Consider the following 18,310-nt stretch of genomic DNA (forward strand, 5'->3'; position numbering starts at 1 on the left):
GTACATTGATCGTGCGCACCTTTAAAAAGTGCAGCATATCTAATGCACTTGACGGTACCGAAGATAGTGCACTGTTTCAAGGTGATGGGGACAAGTAACACAGCGATAAGTCTAGCAGCGTCAACGACGTTGAATGAGCTCTGCGCATTCCGATTCAATAAATGCTGTTTGCATTTTGTGAACGCTGTCCTCGTTTCTTTTGTTACGTATACATTCGAGGTAATCTATATATATATATTTTTTTTTGGCTTCGGACTTTAGGGGGTCGGCTAGAATCGGAGTCGGCCTAGATTCGAGTAAATACGGTAGTCACCTAGCGCAATGTGTGTAATGAATCGAGGGTAAATGCTCTATAAAAAATTACGTGTTTTTGACAAGAGATCGCGATTATTTTCTGACACATGTCCATCTTTGTTTGCTAATGTGGAAAACCTCAATCACATCCCTCTCAGCTCTGTCAGCGCTCTTTGCAACTAACCTAATGTGCTGGAAGATAGGGGACCACCGTGGCTCATATGTGCAGCCAGGTGGCTGCTGTTATTGTTCATGCATCTTCTGGGTTCACCCACTCCCTCACTGAAACGCTGATAATGGTTATGGTTACTAATACTCGTTTCCATCCAGGAGCAAAATCCGCTTGTAGTTGGTGCTGGTCCTGTTGATAGGTCTTTCTCCTTGTTTTTTCATGCTATCATACTTGTAAGAATAAACAATCTTGCATAATATTGCTGAAAGCTGGGAGAGTTGGTTATTGGCATTATGAAACAGTTACTACACTATAAGATGAAACACATGAAATGCACACGATGAGCACTGCACATGAACTTGTTTTTGTACATGAGTGATTATATGCATGGATGAAAGGCTCACATCTGCAGCAAAATTTGACTATGCGTGACATATAAGACACATCACTCATTCTATTTTGTGTGTACCATACATCTTTTTCAGGTAATCAATTTTTCTATTCCAGATTTGAATAGAAGGTGTGCTATTGCATTTATCGGTTTCTCTGGGATGGCCCTTATATATCAGTGTGCACTTTTAGCCTTACATTTTCTGAGTATTTTGTGCTGTTGTATTTTGCCATGTATTGACATCTTTTACAATGTCCTGCAAGTTTTTCAGACCTTGCTAACCTGCGCAGAATGCTCAGCCTGTCTTTGGGGGCACCTTTGAGTGCCTTTAATGCCTTCAGCAGCAGGTGTTACACAGGATAGACCAGGATTTATGGTAATGGCAGGTTGGAGGAGCATTGTGCACAGATGTGGGTGGTAACAGCATCTGGATATCTCACAAAACATTGCAAAAGATGCGAAACTGTGCCAAAATTTGACTTTACACATGCACTTTGCAAATATAAGGCAGGGAAGTGCAGATTTGCATACTAGGCCTTATCCATCCAAGAAACCAATAACGGCATTAAGAAACCTTCTACGGGGGTCTGGAATAAAGAAGTTGGTTACTTGAACAATATGATGTATGACATGGGTGCATCATGAATCACATAGTTTATGTCGTGTATTGTGAAATTTCCTGCGAATGTGTCGTTTTTATATATGTAGTCATTGTTTACTGAGGCCATTTCATTTCCAGCACCCATTCTCTGCATATCATGTTGGTATTTTGTTTTGTCTTAGAACTGTAGTTATGTTTCATGAAACCATACATTGCTAAAATTTGACTTTGTGGCAGTTTGTTCTTTTCATCCACGTTCTGGTTTTTGTCTTTTCCCTTACCATGTGAGCATTGTTCATTTTCATTCCTCCTAATTAGATAATTCGCCTTAATCAACGAACTTCTCAAATAATACAATTAGATGAAAGGTATCAATGAGGAAATAGGAGAGCGGCATGAAAAACTGCCGATACAGTATTCTCTTCCTGAATACGTGCTACACAAAAGCTTTTTTTTTGAGCGTGGAGGAATCCCGCAAATACAAACCATATTTCCGCGCGACTGACCGCTCGAGGCACTTTGCGCGTATGAGGGAGTTTTCTTTCACGCTCGGAAAAACATTGATGTAGGATGTATCGAGCAACAGAAATTTTCACCGGGAGCTTTTCACGTTGCTGTACAATTTTCTCGTTTCCACCTATCTAATTAACATATTTCAGAAGTTCTTTGATTAGGGCTAAATATGCAATTAGGCAGAATAAAACAAATATTTTGAGTATATGTATCTCGAAGCAACGGCAAACAACATTACCTTGGTCCTTTTCAGCTACGTGGCATTCGCATATTTTGAAACTCTGGCTAAAGATTGCTGCGGCATCCTGTCATAAAACATTTTCTGCTAAATTATGCACCAAGGCAGATGTTCACTTTCAATTTTTTGAGCGGAAATGATTAAAAGTTAATTCTACAAGATATGTGCAATAACACTTGCCCCAAACAAAGGCACCATTTTACGTGTTTCTTATTGCGCACATATGCATAAAAGAATATGGTGGCCGATTTTTGCAGCCATCAGCTTGGTTTATATCGTACCGGACCACTTGACCTGAGGTGCTGCAGAGGACAATACGCCCGACAATCCGAAGCAGCTGCGTCAGCCTTGAACAACACTGCGGCGAACGCTCCTCCTTGCTGAGTAGCTGGGCCGAAGCCCCGCAAATCGCTCAGCTCCCACCTGAAGGCACCAGGCCCACTTCACGGAAAGGGAGTAGCTTCTTGAAATTTTGTCATAACTCGCAGTAGGGGATTAAGAATCCTGCTCAGCCAGTGGTCTTTCACAGATAAAGGAAAGTCTAATCAATACATGTTAACCGAACTCACGGCTATACAGCATACTCTCAGCCAACTGATTCCTACCCCTTCTACTGCAATCGCATAACTTGCCTATTCCAGCTGATCTCAGCACCAGCGCTGTCAGTAGCCCCATGAATATCTTCGTTCAGTGTATTATTCGGACGAAACAAATATTCGACAAACTTAATAGCGAATTTTCCACGATCTGCCGTCTTCACTTGAACTGTCGCGGTTTTCCCGATAAGATGGTGGAACTTATCGATGCTGTCACACGCACAAGCTGGACATCGTTATCATTTAAGATACTCAGACGAACATTGTAATTGAGATACAGAGGAAGACTTCATGAAGCTATCCCTGCTATTACGTTACAGGTGAAAGCTCACGGCTGCTTAAGTTGCTGGCAGATGACAGTTGGCGATTTCTTTTGACCCCAGTCGTCTTGACACATCTTCATCCTTACAGAGGCGCAATGAATCGAATTCAAGATGAAAAATTGCCTAATTGTAGTCTACATGAACCCTGCGTCCCTATTATACAACCCCATCTTTTTTATCGTAGGCTACTGCAGAGATGTCCCCAAAACAATTCTGACAGTTTTAAGAGAGACACGCCGCTGTCATTCCTAAGTCAATACTCATGGTTATATTGTGAACAATTCATGCGCGTGGAAGCAAAGATCACAGATAGAAGTCTGAAGCTATAATTAATGCTGACATACAGCGTGTCTTTCCCGCGAATCCTCAAAAAGCCGTCGGAGCCAGACGTTTCAAATAAGTTCTCTTCCTCGTGCAGGTGACACTTGATATCGAACAGATGGGGGTTTGTGACATTTGCCGCGACCGCCAAACAGAGTTTGACATTTAAGTATTCGTGCAATGCGGTCGGCTCGCACTTGTTGCCATTGAATACAAGCAGAGAAGATCCGAATGACAAACACTTAGCAGCTAGCTACAACAAGAGAAAAGTCTCGGGTAAGTCATTATAGCATTCGTTTGTACTGGTATTGAGTTTACTCATGATTTTAATAATTTTTTTCATAATTCACCCTCATTATCACGTAGCAATATAGATGAAACTTGCAGCGCCTAGCGTTATGATAAAAAAAGATTGCAGATCCCACGCACTGTGAGAATCGATGCAAGCGAAGCTTCGTATGCTTTTTGCTTTGCTTGAAGTAGCAGAACTGTCAAACTTTAATTCAGTTATGGGGATGCACGTCATTGAAATGATTTTATAGTTTCACATATAACTTGTATACATACGTTCGTGGTTTCCGCCACGTTTCGCAGCATCACGAAGTCGTTACTGTCCCGCGCAAGCTTCTTTCGAGCCATGGTGTCATCGATGCTAAGTTCGCGCCTTGAAGCCATTTCGCTGGCGCGTGTTTGCATCCGTTTCTGCATACTTGGCCAGCACGCAGGTGAGACGCCATCTCCGAACGCTCTCGTCAGGCAATGAACAATTGTAATGTTTACACTGTCACAGCCCAGCAATCGACTTAGGCAGAGCGCGTGCCCTGCGCAGAAACTGTGAAACGCTGCCGCGGTGGCGCCGGCCGGGACAAGGTAAATATACCTGGTAGCGAAGCTTCCATAGGAGCCCATACGTTCAAAACATGGCGGTCCATGGGCGGTTCATGGGGCTTAGCGCCATCTGTATGTGGTGGGAACACTTCCGGCGGAAGTAAAAATAATGTGACGCCATGTCCGTTAAAAGCAGAAGTGACGTCATTTTGTTTTCGAAGGCGCGAAATTTGTTTTGTTGTCCTTCCTTTGGAGCTATATATTCAAATGCCCCGCCATTCGACTTGATGGGTGTTTCGAGCTTTCAGCGTGGAAAGCCATGCAGGAAGAGGCCAGCCGTACGGTTGTCGAAATCGCATCCGTGCACTGAACATACTTTCTTTAGAGGTCGACGAAAGCTTTAGGTGTAGAGTGCTCATCCTATGGTCGGATGCCAAGCCCGTCGGCCAGCGCATTCTCACGAAAACAACTACGCCATTATCTGGCGGTCGTAACCCATTCCTTTTGACTGAACAGATTAAGAAGCGATGAAGCTACCCGCGTCACCAAATTCAGACAAACTTCGACAAGCAAGAAAGCACAAACTGTGAGGGGGGCGTATTTCAACAGGTGAACTTTACGAGTGCGCCTTTCTGCCCATTTCAAGACGTGCATTGCAGTGCGAGTGATAGTGGCGTCAACGCCCCCTGTAGCGATGGGCGCTGAAAAGAAATGCATTTATTGATAGTAATAAAATTAAACTTGTGTTTTCTTAACTCGTCACGAATATATAAGAATGACTTGGAATTTTATTTTCGTTGAATGAATCTAACTGTGTCTCGTTTGAATTAAAAAACGCGTTTTTCTTTCCCAATGTTTGTTCCCTCCAAACATAGTCGCGCTTCAAACGCTGCTCCCATAACCCCCCATGCTGATGTCGGTGACAATCTGTACTGAACCGCTTTTCGCCCGAAGCTTCGCGACCTATTTGAATCGACCTTGGCCGGGATGCGTAAAGCCCCTTAAAGTTCGTAAAGTAGCGACACGCTTTGAAGAATGGCCGCCTCTTCCTCGCGCGTTCTGGCCAAGGCCTACGCCGCGTCGCTATTGGCCTAATAGTATCACGTGGGCCTTCATGCCGGCGTCGTTTGCTTACAGTCGCGCTTCAGCGCCATTTTCGCTTCAGAAGAATTCAGCCTGCTCCACGCGCGCTCTGGCCGAAGGAGAGGCCGCGTCGCTATTGGCCTAGTAGCATCACATGGGCCCTCGCGCCGGCTCCGTTTGTTTAGAGTCGTGCGTCAGCGCGATTTTCGCTTGATAATCGTCTGCGGAATGGGGACGAGCGAATGTTGGCGCTGTTGCTACGTTCGAGTGGTGTAGGTGGCGTAGCGTCGAGGAGGGAGAGTGAAAGAGAGGAGAAACTACGGGAAACTGGAGAAACTAGGAGAAACGAGGAGAAACTGCGTTGATATTATTTCAGGAGCTGTATATCTCTCAAGCCTTACCTGCAAGTGATAGAAGATTTTTACGGTAGTAAAGACTGTTGAACCAATGTGCAGTTATCGATAATTTCTTACGCAGAACACGATTTGTTGTGGAACGAAGCTGAGCTTAACAAACTTGGCGCACACTTTGGTACAAATAGGCTTAATCTCATCAGTCTCATTGCTTGGTTCTAAAAGCACTGTAGTTGTTAGATATAAGTAAATACGTGATCACTTAGCATAATTCAGAGGAACTACCGAATTAAACAAAATGTAAACTTCTTCAAATGTGGTGTTAAATGAAAGGTACATGATTTCATAATAATGAGGATAACTAATAGCATATTTCGCACTAGTCAGGCAGCGTGTGGTGGAACTTCAGTTCATTATCTAGAATTACCCCAAGAGCAATTACTATATTTGACAATTCGCAAAACGAAAATGGCCATGTGTACATAAGGCGCGATAACAAGTTAAATGTTTGCAGAAACAGTACAATTATTTCACAGGAAGTGATGTCCAGATGCTTATTTGTGCAAGTGACGTCGTGAGACTAAGTGTTCTGTTTACTGACAATTTATGTTTATTCTATGTAAAAATTTTCGTGTTGTTTCCCTGTATCGCACATTTAGGATCGCTAAAGACAGTGAACAAGTCCTCAATAGATAAGCGACTGTGATAATGGTGAAGGGCATTCAAAACGTCCGTGGTATGTAGGTCATTGTCACCGCGCTCTCGTGGGCGCCATCATGTTTGATCACGTAGTAGGGCGTCCACTGCTTGCTTAAGGCAAACAGTGGCAAGCACTGTTTAAAATGGCAGCACATGGCGCTGGTGCAGTGCAGCAAGGCGTTATTTCGCCGTTTTTCGCGTAAAAATGACTGCGTAAACGGCACGAAACTTTGGGCAAACCTTAAGAAGGCACCTAAATGTGGCATACACATCCTGTCGAGCTCAGAACGCCCTTAGAAATTATGCGAGCACTGTTTTACGGCGCGCGTACTAGAAAGCCGGCCTGGAAATAAATTGTCTATTGACACACTTGTATGTACTTTTACATCCAGTGGCCTGTATTAAACTCTGAACTTCTGTATTACATTCTGTATTATTCTCTATGACAATGACTTTCATTCGCGCATAGCTTTGTTTAGAGCGGAGCTCTTAGGCGCGTGGAGTTCTTAGAACAGAGCTCTTAATTGCGACAGGGGTGGTGTCATCCCAAGCAGACGCAGATTGTACTTTCAGTGAACTTCGTGTTCATGCGTTACTTTTGCTATGGTCGTCGCTTCGTGCTGTCATCAGGCACTTACGGGCCGGGGGGAAGCCTTCAGAAATTCTCCTCAGGCTATTCGTCGATATTTTCTGTCATCAGAAACCATATAGGAACTGTAAGAAACTTATACTTACCTCCGTCCTTAATACACGCGAAAAGAAAGATCAATTTGCTCGACATCCATTGCACTATTCTTGATAGGGTTTGTTGCATTTGAAAAGAAAACTTACCTTTTTTTTAGAAAATTGTAGTAATTGTAATTTTATTGCGATAGCAATTATATGAACACAGCACGTGCATTTTTGTCGTCGGTGTCGCCGTTGCTGTTGACGTCGCCCTGATGTTCCACATAGAGTCCAAGTGCGATAACACGGTCGCCGCGCATCGTGGGTTGTCTGTGCGAATGGCCCGATCGCGGCTCAATATTGGCCACCATCACAGGGCGGCGCAAAAAAAAGGACGACCACGAAAGGAACGTGCAAAGGACGGACGCGTACCTGTTATGTGCTCATAAATGCATCAACTAGCCCAAACAAGAGCTTAACTGCTAAACATGATGCGCGCGAGGGAGGAAGCCGATAGCAAACGCGCCGCTTTCTGTCGCGGGAAAGACCGTGGGGGCGATAGGAGGGAGGCCGAGGGGGCGGGCGCTTGGCTCAGGCAGCCACTGCGCGTTTCGCAACCGGGTCCAAGGAGAAATGACAATCGCGGCTCAATCTCGCGCACCACAAATGGAGGAAAGCGGGAAGGCAGAGTGGGAGTGAGGGGAGGTGGCTTCGAGTGCGCCAGTGAGTGCGTGCTTTGCACGGCCGCGCACGGTCGAGGGCGCCGTACCTTGAAAGTGCTTGAAATGAATGTAAAGCCTGCTCATACCTTTCTCGCGCTGTGTTCTCGCAGCCCTTGCGTTAAAGGGACACAAAGGCAAATATTATGGGAATCTCAACAGACAGGTCAGTGCTCGAGAAACACTAAGGCGCCAATATTATCGCGGACAGAGTCTTCATAATCGAGAAATGGACGTAATTGCACGTCATGAATAGAGACTTCCCCGTGACACTGAAGCACTTGGCCGATGACGAAAGAACTCTTCAGTGAGATTCTGTCGCTAGTACCCAACCACTCGTTGCGAAAAACATCCTTGCGTTGTGTTATAAGACTAAATAAAATGCTACTTGTTCAGCTCTATTTCATATTTAGAAAAAAAAGAACTCACTGAAACTACCGTTGACTATGACGCCAGTGGTTGAAATGTTTCATTTTCGATCGACTCCGCGCTGCCCACGTTTTCGCGTTTCAAAGTAATTTCGTGATTGCGTAGTGCTACGCTGCTTTTGCTGGCTCGCGAAACTCGCACAAACTACAAGCAGCAAAGAATTCAACTTCCATGTGATGTCGCGGGTCTATCCATATAGTTGTCCTGTGGGTATATGCCCCTTCACCAAAAAGCAGCTGCAGCGTCGAATCAACCGCTCTGTCTTTAAAACCCCTTAAACTTCCTAAAGTAGCGACACTCACCTGCTGCGCCTTCACACCTCCTCGTTTCTCCTCTCTTTCAAGCTCCCCCCTCGACCTACACCACTCGGGCGTAGCAGACGACCTTTGGCAGAGTGAATGCACGCATAAAATTCAATACCTTTTGACGTTCGCGTTGACATTCTAGGTCCGAGTGACTACGTGTAAAGCATAGAATTTCTATACGGAGGGTTATAGAAATTCAGTGACGGCAGCTTTTTTCCTCTTTTGATCATTATTTAAAAAAAGGTGTCTAAACGAGCGCTAACGCTGTCCCATGACGACTTCGAATGTATTGCGTGCGCTACAACTAGGTACGCAACATTTGTAAAGTGAGTGTCGCAAGATGCTGTTGCGAATGGTTGTAAATAAGACATTTACGATTGAATGCCAACATCCTGACCTTCAGCAACCCCTCAGTATCCTAAATACTGCGTGCCGTCCATACCATGTAAATTCGCGGCGCGTATGAGCTATGACGTACAAAGGCCGACAGAGGACACGGACGATCGCTTCTCTGAAGGTTCGAAAGGGTATTACAAGTTACAGTGCCGCGAACGTGCGTGCTTGCCAATGTTCTAAGCACGAGCTCAGAGGTGGGTGCTGGCGCTATTGTGTTTCTCGTGCCTCACAGTCAACACAAATACGCGTTGCTGATCCTTGAGTGGGAATTCTGCGTATATAGAAAATGAAATCAGTTCTTTAGTATACGTTCGCGTAGCGATAATGCGGTAACAGCGCTTCATTCATGCCTCAAACAAGTGCGTTATTTTTCCAGGTTAGTGACTCATCCCGAATAATATTTCGTCGTGCGTTTTCAAAGTCACTTACTTTTCGCGAATCGACTTGCACTAACGCGCATGCATTTAGGAAGGCTGCGCTCACTCCGAAACAACATTTGCGAGATTAGACTCTGGCGAAGTGATGACCGCGCACAGAATTACCTCTCTACGACGCGGCCGACATTGCGATAATTGAAATGATGATATCGTTCAACTGAGACACCATTTGTTGTCTCATTACGCGTGCATCTAAGACATAGTGGTCGAACGACTAAACGAACGAGCGAAGGACGACTAAATCAGCCAGCGAACGAAAGCGCGGCCACACATTTATTTGCGAACGTTCCTACACACACTTTAAAGCTGGCACGAATTAACACGTAGTACGTCTCAAAGACATGTGATGCTGTCGTTGTTCGCCGAACGACAGCATCATCTACCGCTTTCAGGAGAGCGCGCACACTTTTGTTCTGTATCGCAAATCCACCGTGCGACCGCCAATGACGAACACGAACGAAAGAAGCAAACAAAGCTATTCGCTCTAATGCGGGCTAGTTATTAACCAAACAATGCAGAGAGTTGCTTTCCTAAGAAGAGTTATCACGCTGTACCTTCAAATTTTGTCGATAGGAATGCGCTGAATCCTAAAGGTTTCGTAATCACGTTTCGCACGCAGCACCATGTACCTGCGAATTCAAGCCTGTTGGCGTGCGATATCATTAAGCGCACCAAATACGACCGTACTACTTATATAAACAAAGTACACGTCGTGTAGGACTATACAACGAGAGACTCGCAACTACCTCGTATAGTCGTGTGGAGAATGTTGGTCTGACGTTCTCCCTCCCAATTCGATGAGTCCATGTCATTCTTCCTAACCCGCAGCGCTTACCGAACGGTATCGAGAAGAGCTTCTTGTATTTGCTGAAACCATTTTAGCATACGAAAGCGCAGCAGGTCATGGTGATAGCAAATGCCATGAAGCGACGTCGCACTTGCCACAAAAGTTTAAAGCGTTCGGAAACCAAAGCAACACAGAAGAGCAACGGCGCCAACATGTGCTCCTCGCCACTCCGTAGACGCCTCTCAAGCAAAAATTGCGCTGAAGCACGACTGTAGACGAACGAAGCCGGCGCGAGGGCCCACGTGAGGCCATTAGGCTAATGGTGACGAGGCATCGGCCTGGACCTGAGTTTGCAAAGGGGCGGCATTTTTCAAATCCTGGCGCTACTTTACGAAGTTTAAGGGGATTCACTATGTCTTAGCTGAGTACCGCCGTCTGTGGGGCGCTGTTTCATTCACGGACGGCGCAAAGGGTGGCGATGGCGTATGCAGTGTCACCAATCGTCCGGTTGCGGAGCAGGAAGTATGAATTGCTCTAAACCTATTAGGACACAATTTTCTCGTAAACTAAGTCTTTGCTTGGCACGACACAAGCGTTGCGAGCTTTCTGGAATGGTATTAGACCAGTCCACGTTGACTTAGTGTTTGCCTTTAGTGTCCCTTGAAACGACAGGCCGTTGAAGGTCCCCTCACTCGCTGCTCCTACGGCGCTTGCTCAAACCAGCGTTTTGGCACCGAGTGTCCGCGCTCATCAAGTGTGATGTGTTCATGTTTGCTTGGGAGCGGAGACACCACGCTTTTTAATTATATGAGTAAGCGAATGTATTTAAAATGCTGCCGATAACAATATTATTAATACTTCGTAAAGCTGTCTACTAATTTCCTGTCGTAATCGATGCTTCGCCTTTAGGATGAAACTGCGAATTTTTTATGAACTTGTGAATCTATTTGATAAATATATCGTGTAACTAAAAAATTAAGCATTACATTGAACTCATTACCAAGGAAAAATGTCACAAATATTTAAGCTGCAATTATCCACTGGGGTTCCAACAGTGCGCAAAATTGATGTATTATACACTGCTCGGAAGTACACCCATAATTTCGGAGAAGGAATTTTGCAAAATATCCGCAAACATTCTGAATATTTCTTCTAAGTTGCAGATTTATATACCACATTTCTTCACTCTAGATTCTCTAACAGATGCAGTTTACGCAATTGAGATATCTGTTTTTAAACCAGATTTACAGATATATGGGCTCTTCTGCTTTATTTCTTTATGGGCTCAATTTCGTAGGTTTCTCGGGAGATGACAAAGAAAGACGCACACCGACCAAGTAAAGCTTATTTCAAAGACTACACGTTTCTACTTCCAGACGGAAGCCTTGCTTACAATGGGGCAAAAAGGGTTGAAGTGCCTGCTTAAATAGTTATTAGCATCTGGCGCAAGCACGCCGCGTTAGGCTTCGGAGGGTTCCTTCGTTTTAATTCATTGCGTGTTCTGTAAATTGTATCTCGAGCGACTCCAGGTACAGGCGTGACTTCCAGTTCCTCAGCTGGCCCGTTAGACTAGACTTCACCCAGTGAATATTGTGCATCGTCGTTGCTGCGTGTTCTGCCAAAGCATTTGAAGCCCCTCCTCTCTTATCGGCATTGTTTCGATGTTGGCGCAGTCACTGTTTCAAGTTGCCCGTCCTCCCTACGCAGATGCCCTCGCAATCCGCACAGGGGATCTCGTAAACAAGGCCAGGAAAGGCTTCCTTCGGTAGCTGGTCCTTCCCACCAACGAGTACGTGCCTGAGTTTGCAAATAGGACCGTGAGTCATCTCAACGTCACGTTTACGCAGCACGAGTGATAAGGTCTCGCTTATCTCGGGCACGTACGGAATGGAAGCGTCTTTCTTCGGACGCGCACAACCAGCTTGTAAAGGGTTGACCAAACTGTGCTCCACAGCGTTCATGAAAGCAGAGGGGTAACCTTTTGTCGAAGCATCTTTCCGGATTGTCTGCAGGTCGGAATTTAAGTGTTCCTGTTTCCAGCAAATGCGGCTGGCACGGCCCCACAGGGAGGCAACAACTGCCCTATTGGGAGCGCCACGTGTACGGACAAGAAATTCAGGTACCGACCAGTGTGTGTAATGTTTCTGAAAACGTTGAAAGAGAGCACACCATTGCTTCCTTTCATCAGTACGTCCAAAAAAGGCAGTTTCTGGTTTGTCTCCATCTCAGCCGTGAACTGAATTGAATTTGCTGAGTTGTTTAGATGCGTGGCAAAAGCTTCCAAAGGCACAGCGCTTCATTATGGAAAACCATCGTCAACGTTGCCTAGAAAATTCTTGGTGATGTGTTGAAAGGAGCGAGCGCGCGACCTTCCAGGCATTCCATTGTCAAGTTCGCAGTGGTCACCGAGACAGAGGTGCCCATTCGTGTGCCGTGGACGCCGCCTCATTGTGAACATGGTATCCCCATGGAAGCGGAAACGTCTTGTCTTTTAAACAAGTCTGACTTGGTCGGCCTACGTCTTTCTTTGTCATGTCTCGTGCCGGCCAGTCGGGCTTCCGTCGAACTCTCGATTACATTTCCCTGGAGAGTCCAGCATCTGAAATCAAAATTCTGCTGCACATTGTTCCTTTACTTCCAACATTATCTCCTAAACGCAACAACAGCAAAGGAGAGATTTAAACGCTTCTTTTTTCATCTGAGTCACAAATGTGCGGCACAGCTCGCACAAGCACACACGCATTAGAGGTCGTAACACGCCAACATGCTTCAAGAGTGTGCGCACAAGCGCCGCCGCTACTTTCTCCAAAAGAGGGGACGCTGGTATGCAAGGCGCGGCGGTTTCGGTGGCGCGAGTGAATAGTTCTAGTAGACTCCAGTTCAAGGTCGTTCAGTGGCGATTCACCATTAGCGCCTTAGACGCGAATAGGCGGGCTTCTCGTGCTTGTTCGCCGGCTACAAGTTCCTTGAAAAAATTAACCATAAATATGTGACTTACAGAGCAATTACCTGCGTTATGTATTTGTTCAGAAGGCCAAATATAATATGTATATTTTTTAACACGCGAGTTGGATAAATTAGGTATGGTTTGTTCCAGCGAATGATGGCGCTTACCCTGCATGCGATTAGCTCATATTTAGATATTTCTCCTTACTTCTTACCCACCTTGGCTTGGATGATTCGAAGTGATGATGTTATCATTGCTGGGAACCGCTAACTCCTGCGATTGTGTTGCTTCAGTTGTCTCACGTTCCGTAGGACGCTAACAAGAAACAATATACGCGGAATTCACCATGCCTCATCCATAAGCGGAAAGCTTTAATTTTTCCGGGGGGAGGAGGGGGGGGGGGCTGGCGCCCGACCAGCTTCCGAACCCTACATCTTTATAGAGGGTGTTCATAATTAAGCTTCTTAGCTTTCCTTAAAATTAGGCACCGAGAGGCACGTGAAGACCACCCGTACAAATAAGTTATGTGGCCAGGGGGGAGCAAAGTGAGACGATAATTATCGCTGTCAGCAGCCCAATTAACTAAAATTGAATAATTAACTTTTGATGTTCTATTATTTTATAATATTTATAACTATTATTACTATTACTATTATTGCTGCTATTATTAAACTATTATTTATTTATTATTAAAATCGTCTGCATTTGGAACTGTTCTGTACCTAACTCGATATTCCACTCAATTTTAGATACTTACTGCTATGTCATTTGTATTCTAACATGTCATATTATCCCACCTTTAGTTTACAGCACAGAAAATGGCGTCAACCACTGTCCTGGCAGATATCTTTCGTATTTGTCGTATCATCCTCATTACAAAAAAGAAAAGCGCTGTCCTCGTATACGCAAGTGATCTGCGGTCAAAACAGCATGCGCCTCATTGCTCTAGCTGCAGTTGCACGGAAACTAATCAGCCCATTAGCCAATTCCCAGAATTCCAGATCACGGGAGTGAAGGAATTTGGTGTGGATCAGTGTCTTGCGCCGCAAATATTGCTCCTTCGTGATAACTGCAAAGATCAGTGACAAGAAACAACTCCCAGTGATAATGCACCGCCTCTGCTCGCTGACCAAATAGGCATTCCGGCACGTGGCATACCGGCTATAAAGCAGAATCTATTGGTACATTCGACTAGTTCCTACCGCGCTTCGTCAGACGTAATCAATATGGGGTGCCCTATATAACTTAGAGCCAGATTAAGCACATGCTGTTTATGCGCAAATAGCGCGAGTTTTGTTGAGCGCACGTGTATGGAAAAGGGCGTTATGTTGCACCTGTCCCTATATGTGAGTCGGAGAAAGAGCTTCTGTAAAAGAGGAAAAAGAAAAATAGGTAAAGTGGACATTACGACGTCAATCGAGAAGTGGACGATGCGTCGTTACAGTGTGTTTGTTGGTGCGAATGCTTAAAGTCCCTTATTGTAGAGCATTTCGACCGCTACACGATTTCTAATCTTTCTTCTACCCGGTTGCACCTTAGATCAGTTTACGGGCGAGCATCTACAAAAACTTGGTTCCGTACTTTCCTTAAGAATCTGAGGGGAATTGGATGAGTGTGAGTGACAATGGCATAATTGTTTGAAAAACCAGTTTCGATTTATTCGCCGCGAATTAAGGACATAATCCATTGAAAAAGCTATTTTCGAATGGAGGAAAACTCGTGTGCTCAGCACACTGTCACAATGCGGGAATATAAGAAAATCTCTCCACGTGAGAACTCAAGCGATTTCAATTCTATGCAACATCATGTATTCATAAACGAAAGACCAAGATACACAACGTTACCCACTATGATCGTTTAACAAGCACTCCAACCTAATAGTCCAGCTGCCGGTAGGGTGCTCACTGCTCATGTTACGGAGAATGCAAAAACATGCGGAATGTTCCTTTTTGTAGCGTTCCGCATTTATTGCCGCAGTGGGACACGGCAACGCCTGAAGCAATTAATTCCGTTCTTCTAGGAAAAATGCAAACACAACCGAGATAAAGTTTAACGAAAATTGCCGGGGGGCTGATAGCTTGCAGTACGGCCAGTGTGCTGGTAAACTAAAACTTGTGTGTGTAAATTACATCCTCTTTTACGATGTGTTGGAAAGCGTCATATGCGGGCAGCGTTGCCAAAAGAGTAGTGATACAGGGTAACATTTTTTAACGCGATTTAAACACGGACATCACAAATTTTCGCTGCAATTGATTATAAGAACCCACTTTTCAGCAAATACGGCACTCATTCTTGAAGGTCGCGCATGTCTACTGCCATATTTTTTTCAAGCAGCATGCTTACTAAGGAAGGCAGCCACTTTCCTTCCTGGATATGTCGTTGCTTGGCATATGGCACAACTGACGTAAAAGCTGACGCGCCTGAAATGCAGCAATTCGTGACTCGGCGAAGTGCTGCGATCCCAGCTGCCACCTCTGCTCCTTGCTCGCATCTCTCCTCCTTGTGCTACTTATCTGGAAACTAGTTGAAAGCCATTGGTTGTATCTGGATCTTTGTGTTTTGCGAATTGTTACGTCAGTTCAAGAGCAAACAGAATCGGGTGCCTCTTTGCCGCAATAAGAGAAAAGCAGGAGCAATTCCGCAGCATGTTACGCCCCTGTAACATGTGAAGGCGAAAGCCTTCTCACAGTTAATTCGCCTTCTTCCATCGTTGCGTTGCTGCTTTCACAGTTGCGCTTCTTTGGATCGTTTTCGACGATTAGTTACGGCTTCGCGCGCTCGTATAGCTGGGTCACACTAGCGCCAACGACATTTCTCTTCAACTTTAGGTTCCATCCCCTCAGCAAGGGATTGAAACTTATGATGTTCAGTCTGTTGTATGGGTGATTGATGTATGCACTGTTTCCTTCACTTTTCTGAGCGCTTGTAGCCACAGCCTCACGGGCGTATGACCCTTGCAGTGTTTCCTTCCTTAAAGGGGTATGAGCTATTGAGAAGGCGAAATGTTTTTTTTTTGTCACTCGAATATGCACCATGTTTCTGTGCGTTGGATGCGTGAGATGACAATGAATGTATGCACTGTACGTTTCACTTTGATGAGTGCGTGTAGCCTCTGTATTAAGAGAGGCAAGAGCCATTGCTTTTTTTTTTGCTTGCTTTGAGGGTGGTAGAAGCAGTGTCTGTACCTTTGGACCAGACGACACGTTTTTTTTCAGGGCCCTCGGGGTATAAGTTATTTAAGGTTTTCGCCTTAATATGGAACCAATCAACGAGAATCAATTTTGTAGACCTGCAAAGGGAGAGCCCGCGAAAATGCTGTCGCTCCTGAAACATTTCGTCGGAAAGGCAGCGGCAGCTGCTTGTGTCAAAATGTCAACTTAGACGTTATCTCTACGACACATATACGGGGCCAATATCCGAGGATGTTGACATTTTGTGTGCAGTAGGCCAATGCTCCATATCGTGCCCTTCGCCGGCACGTGTTCAAGCCGCTGCGACATGTCATGCGTACGTGTGTTTCTCGTGGCTTTTTTCGTTTTTCCTGGCTCTCCACGCGATACGCTAGCCTCAGCACGTGCCACCATAAGCTTAGGTTAACCTTACACTCTTAGTCAATACCGGCTTAAAATAGCGCATATAACACGGAAAGTACTTCAAAATGTCGAGGCTTATAAATGACTCCTTCCAAGCGGCCTACTGTGCGCGCTATCTAAGGCGGCTCTTGCATATGCGGCCCACATTTAAACGGCCCCATTCGTTGCAGAGAAGGGAGCCGCTTGGGAGATGTCACGCATAACGCCAAATGTTTATATGCGATATTACAGATCAAATTTGTCCTGTTGACAAGGCGGCTCAAATATTATGAGGCTCAAGATTATGCAGACCAAGAGGCATTTTTTATTAAAAAAATATTTTTTTATGAGTAGGTGCCGCCCAGTGGTGTTTTGCGCAAGGTTTCATTCACACAGCTTCGAAGCACATTATAGGAAATGGGTCACATGATCACACAAACATCGATATAGGCATTGCACAAACATGGACACAATGGGAATCAAACCCTTATAAAGAGGGTGACAAGCGAACACTTTAACAACTAGACCACATCGATACGCTGACAGGGAGGATTGGCATAGCTAGTTGTGCATACATTTGCGTTTCCGAGGCTGCAGTTTTATGTCGATTGGTCAATGTCAGCGATCGTGTGTGGTATGCATAACTCGTGAAGAAAGAGGGTTAACCGAGATGCCTGATCGTTATTAGTCATATCATAAGAAGCCAACAAACACTGAAACCAAGGACAACATAGAGGAAATTACTTGTGCCTAATAAATGAAATAAACAAACCATAAATAATGCAAATTAAAGTGGATGCAAAAATAACTTGCTGCATGTGGGAACCGAACCCCCAACCTTCGCATTGCGCACGCGATGCTCTACCAATTGAGCTACCGCGGCGCCGTTTCCCCATTTACTTTCTTGGTTATTTAAGTGTCCTAGTAGAACCCTTTGAGTTAGCCAGCGCCACCACTCACAGACCTTGGCGACAGACTTGGAAACTCCTTTTTGCCGCAGGCGTCACGAGAACGTAATCTTTTTGGGTGTAGGAAACTAGTCAATACATCCACATATGCTACCTGAAGGCATGAATGTTGCCGGATTCGAGACCGTCGTTATGTAATAAACAAGAAGAAAGGGGGTTAACCAAGGGACCCGATTTTCATTAGTGATATCATAAGAAGTCAACAAACACTGACACCAAGGACAACATTCGGGAAATTACTTGTGCTTAATAAATAAAATTTGCCGCACCCAGCCGCCTCACACCCTCTCCCCTTTAGAAGAACCCCACCTATATATACTGTGGCGAGGAAAGCATGCGTCGCCTTGAAGAATACAAGTCCACTTGTCGAAACGTTGGCTCCTGCTGTCACCTTGTTCTCGTTTTGCTCATGTCAGACAGGAGTCGTTTATGAAATTATTTGTTAGGTAGTAGAAAGTATTTGGGAAAATAGAGCACTGCGTCAATGATAGGCCCAGGCAGCATCAAAACAATGTTAGATATGAGAGAGAGGGCCACCTGGTAATTCATTGTAGAGATTGCAAATGTAAGCCGCATTTTCACGCCTGCCAGGAGCCGGGACCAATTGGTTAGATTAGTAATTGACGCCAAAAGCATCATTGAGGCACATGATAGGCGCATCAGTATTGCATC

General features: G+C 45.1%; 1 protein-coding gene across 1 annotated transcript in view; it reads left to right on the plus strand.

The window, feature by feature from the left end:
• Positions 1 to 3,638: 3,638 nt before the first annotated feature.
• The window catches only part of LOC142573016 (galactosylceramide sulfotransferase-like), a 141,014-nt gene continuing 126,342 nt past the window's right edge, over positions 3,639 to 18,310 (plus strand). The window contains exon 1 of the mRNA XM_075682509.1: positions 3,639 to 3,725. The gene's annotated coding sequence lies outside the window, so the exon portion shown is untranslated. The remainder of the gene's footprint in view (positions 3,726 to 18,310) is intronic.

This window comes from Dermacentor variabilis, chromosome 2 (assembly GCF_050947875.1).
Source record: "Dermacentor variabilis isolate Ectoservices chromosome 2, ASM5094787v1, whole genome shotgun sequence".
NCBI classification, from domain to species: Eukaryota; Metazoa; Arthropoda; class Arachnida; order Ixodida; family Ixodidae; genus Dermacentor; species Dermacentor variabilis.